This window comes from Osmia lignaria, unplaced genomic scaffold (genome assembly GCF_051020975.1).
Source record: "Osmia lignaria lignaria isolate PbOS001 unplaced genomic scaffold, iyOsmLign1 scaffold0007, whole genome shotgun sequence".
NCBI classification, from domain to species: Eukaryota; Metazoa; Arthropoda; class Insecta; order Hymenoptera; family Megachilidae; genus Osmia; species Osmia lignaria.
The window spans coordinates 387,501-392,500 of NW_027478164.1; the positions used below are offsets into that span (position 1 = coordinate 387,501).

The 5,000-nt window shown below is 39.4% G+C and overlaps 1 pseudogene; it reads left to right on the forward strand.

Moving 5' to 3' along the window:
- The window catches only part of LOC143306398 (large subunit ribosomal RNA), a 10,444-nt pseudogene that overhangs the window by 2,991 nt on the left and 2,453 nt on the right, over positions 1–5,000 (forward strand).

Sequence of the window (5,000 nt, forward strand, 5' to 3'; positions counted from 1 at the left end):
GTTGACGTGTTGTGATTTTCTACGAACAGTAACTGGGCTAAAGAATCGAAAAGTGTGCAGAGCGTATAATAATATTGTGTTAAAAATTTTTGCGAACAGTTTGGTGTATCACACGTGGCCGTACTCTTCCTAGAAATTAAATTAATAAAGAATAAAGTATTGAACACGTGCACGAAAAGGAAGGCCGCCATCTTGGCGAGCCTCAGGGCCGCATAAAGAAAAAGACCTTTACGGGGCACGCTGAGGACCGTAGTATCAAGGCGCTTGAGGGCCCCTCAGAAATTTTTGAAAATTTTAACCAGCGGTCTCATACTCGAAATTTTGTGGTCCTGGTATATGTGCACATCTACTATTTCGGAATATACTCTCTTTTGTCTAATATTAAGTGAGAAACTCGAATAATATTAGTGTTTATTTGCGAAGTGAGAACGGCAAAGTGACACCTACAATTACCGACATATCGATAAGGCAGTACTCTGCATAGTTGACTGGTAACTTACCATCATACAAGAAGTGGGTAACTTAATTCCAACGGTCGGTATTGAGAGCTCGGCGGATATCCAGGGACCTTTTATATGAATCAAAATGGGAGATTCAGAAGGGACTCCAACTATCTCAAAAGGCACCAAAAGGAGGGCATTATCTTCCCCAGACATCTCGTCACCAGTGGAGCAGCACGATGTTGATACTTCTGAAACAACGAAAGAAGAATTACCAATCGGTCTTGCGGAATTTGATAAATTTGAATTAGATATTAAAAGTCACCTGTATAACTTAACGGTCTCTCAACCTGCCAAAGAGACTAAAGCTCGTTCTCGCGCGATAGAAGATGCGATAAGCTATTTACAGTCGGTTTATAATAAAGTAGCAAAGGCGTACATTGAAATTGCGTTGAGATGGTCCGAGCTTGTTTCCCTTAAGGAACAATTTACTAATAATAATCCAACTATAATTGAGCCTCCCCTGCGAATTAATTCTTTGGACAAAGACTTAGATTCCAAATTTCTGCAAATGAAAGAAGAGATGTTATCCGATGTTAGGAAAATAATTAAACAGGAGTTGAGCGATACTATCAGTTCTCGAATGGATAATATAGTAAAGTCCAATAACACTTTAAGCGATAATCTAAACAGCAATATTAGAAACGCGTTATCTGATGAAGTAAAAGAGGTAGTAACAAAGGTTCAACAAGCGGTAAAAGATTCTGTACAACCGGTATCTAAAATGTCATATGCGTCTGTTACGGGTAAAAATATCGCACGTCCAACGGTAAAAGACATACCTAATCGTCCGCAAGATATTGAATTTATTGTAATTCCACTCCCGGAGAATCCTAGGAAATTCAAAACTGCATCTGAAATAAAGAAAGTATTAAAAGCGTCAATTATACCATCGGATTTTAACTTAAAAGTGATTCATCTAATAACATTAAACTTTGCAGCTGTTAAATTAATTGCTGAATCAGTAGATCTAGAAAAATTACGAACTTCTAATGAATTAAGAGATGCAGGTTTGATGATTAAATCTAAAGAAAAACTTAAGCCTAGAGTAATAATAAAGGATCTACCTACCGATATCGATTTCACCAATATTTCTGGCGCTGTTGCGAAGGCACTAGGTGAGGATAGGCTGAGCGCGGATATACGACCTATTACGGTGTTTACGAGAGGAGAAAGAAAACGTAGCAATGCTGTAATAGAAGTAACACCACGAATTAGAAATAAATTGATGCTTCAAGGTAGGGTCTTCTTAGATTTTGAATCTTGTAAGGTTGAGGATTATATTAGAATACTACAGTGCTACAAATGCATGAAATTTAATCACCTGGCCAAGAATTGTACCGCTGTTAATTCTACGTGTGGCCACTGCTCTGGAAATCATGACTCGCGCGATTGTTGTAATAAAAGTCAGCTAAAATGTGCTAATTGTAACAAATTTGGGTTTACAGAGACAGGTCATTCAGCGATAGATGCGAGCAAGTGTCCCATATTAAGTAAGAAAATGTTTGAACTTGCACGGAGTATTGATTATGGCGAATGAACCCAGGAGATCATAGTTATATACCAGGTTCAGAAGGGGGGCTTGACAACCCGCCGGTGCCTACGAGGGCCCTTCTGAATCCCGTCTATGAGCAATCCGGCCACAATTTACCATCTTGTGATATCCAATTAAGCAGTCATCTTGCTCTGAACGGAGCATCTTCCACTGGGAATTTAATTGTACACAATAACAATCAGAATGGGGGTATCACTATGCCACCATCCAGTGGATCTTCTTCTATATTATTATTATCTTCTTATCTTTCTAATACTGTTTCTGTTAATAATACCCAAGAGGATAACTTATACTTACCTTCCAATCAATCGAACACTCTAGCGGCTCAACCATCTGTTGCATCTGAATCGGTTATAAACGATCAGCTCCTGTTCCAATGTGATTATTGCCATCGTGGGTTCCAATCATTTAGAGGGCTTGGCGTCCATAAAGCGTCAGCTCATCCATCTGAAACAAACAGAAATATTAATATCTATAGGAAAAAAGCTAGATGGCAGTCGGAGGACATCAGTAGACTAGCGGATGCTGAAGCAAGGGCACCTACAACGGTTTTAAATAAAATTAATGAATACTTACTAAACACGGTAAAACTAGATCCGCCTCGAACACAGGAATCGATTAAAGCGCTAAGAAAATCTGAAAAATATAAAGCCGTTTTATTACAACTGAAGCAAACCATACAGGAGGAAATGGAGAACAATATTCAATTGGATAATATAATAACTCAATCAGCACTAGGGGAAAATCTATCTAACCCTCAAAATACAAATAGCAGTCCACGGATACACACAGGAAGAACAAATACAGACAATACGTACCATACAGTCCCCTCATCCTCGATCGTGGACAGCCAAAGGTGGATGAATGATGCTTTAAGATTTTTGAGGTCCTCCTCTTGTGAGGACCCAGGGAGGTATATCTTAGGCTTCGCAGTTGAAGACGTCAGGCAAGGTAGAGATCCATGCACGCACCTCGTCGAGTGGTTTAGTAGGAATTTTGGAGCACCTGCAACAAACAAAAAGCAATCAGTAAACATGGCACGAAATATAAATAGTCAAACTTCAAGCAAAGGTAAAAGGAAAACGGAATATGCTAGAGTCCAACAGATGTGGAAAACTAACACGACTAAAGCAGCTAATATTGTATTAGATGGAGAAATCGATAATACTAAACATCTTTCATTACAAGAACAAGTTGATTATTGGAAACCTATTTTCGAGAAATCCAGTACCAATGTTGTGGAAGAACCAACGACATCCGAGCGAGTTGCGGATAGTCTATTAAGCCCGATATCACATGAAGAAGTTATCCATTTTAAACCCACTGCCGACTCGGCACGTGGGGCCGATGGTTTGGCTCCGAAGATTTGGATAAATAAAGTATGCGTTGAGATAAAGTGTATTGTAATGAATATTTTGTTATTCTCAGCGAAGGTTCCCACTACATGGGCTCGAGCGCGCACGGTTCTAATTCCTAAGACAGGCGACTGGAAAAACCCAGGCAATTATAGACCTATATCAATAGCGTCAGTGATTATCAGACACTTTCACAAAATCTTAGCCAATAGGATTTGTGCGGAATTCCGAAATGATGAACGTCAGCGAGGCTTTATCCGAGCTGATGGAAGCGCGGAAATTATATACTCACTAGCAGCGATTCTAGACATCACTCGTCAGCAAAAGAAACAGTTGCATGTAGCTTTCGTGGATATAAGGAAAGCATTTGATTCAATCTCGCAATACTCTATTTTTTATGCATTACGGAAAAAAGGATTTCCCGAGAAATTAATTGAGTATATCAAGTATATATATAAAAACTCTGAAATTAGTCTTGAGATCGATGGAGTAAGCTCCGAAATTATCAAACCGGGTCAAGGAGTGAGACAGGGTGATCCACTGTCTCCAATTATCTTTAATTTAGTCATGGATGAGATTCTTAGTAAAATATCGAAAAACATTGGATTTGAATATCATCAAATTATATTGAATGCGTTGGCGTTTGCTGTCGATTTAGTTCTATTGGCGAGTACTAAGGAAGGACTTCAATCCCTATTAAATGAGATTACTAACGAGATGAAGAGGCATGGGTTAAATTTGGCTCCCAATAAATGTAAATGCCTTTCACTAGTCCCATCTGGAAAAGATAAGAAGGTTAAGGTTATTGAGCGATCGCAGTTTAAAATAGGTGACGTTAATCTACCTCAATTAAAAATAACGGATAAATGGGTACATCTAGGTGTAACATTCAACTACCGTGGGGTGGTTTTTCAAAGGTTCCCTATTGAGGATTACTTGGATAGAATTACTAAAGCACCGCTAAAGCCACAGCAGAGATTGGTAATACTCAGAACATATCTGCTACCGCGGTTGTTGCATGTGCTGGTTCTTGGAAAAGTCAACTACGGGGTTCTTCAAAAAACTGACCGTGAAATTAGGAAATACACGCGACAATGGTTACATTTGCCACCGGATGTACCTATTGCATATTTCCATGCTAAAATTAAAGATGGTGGACTAGGCATAATGGCCTTTTATACGAAGATCCCTGCCTTGATAGCTAAACGAATTAATAATCTACAAAATTCTTCACTACGGTTCGCAAGGGTAATAATGGAGTCCGATTACATTAGTAGAAGACTTCGTTGGGCCTCGTTGCATGCTAAAGACGATGAAAAATGGAATTCGGAACTATATAAACATGTGGACGGATGGGAGCTCAGAGAAACTTCCAGAGTGATTCCCTCTTCTAGTTGGGTCATAGACAAGAGGGTTAGTATACCAGCAAGAGACTGGATAAAATACCACATGGTAAGGATTAACGCGTTACCTACAAGAATGAGGACCACAAGGGGCATAAGAAGACTCTCACAGGAGGTTCAGTGTAGAGCAGGGTGTAATGTGCCAGAAACTGCCGCACATGTTATACAAGAATGCCATAGGACACAC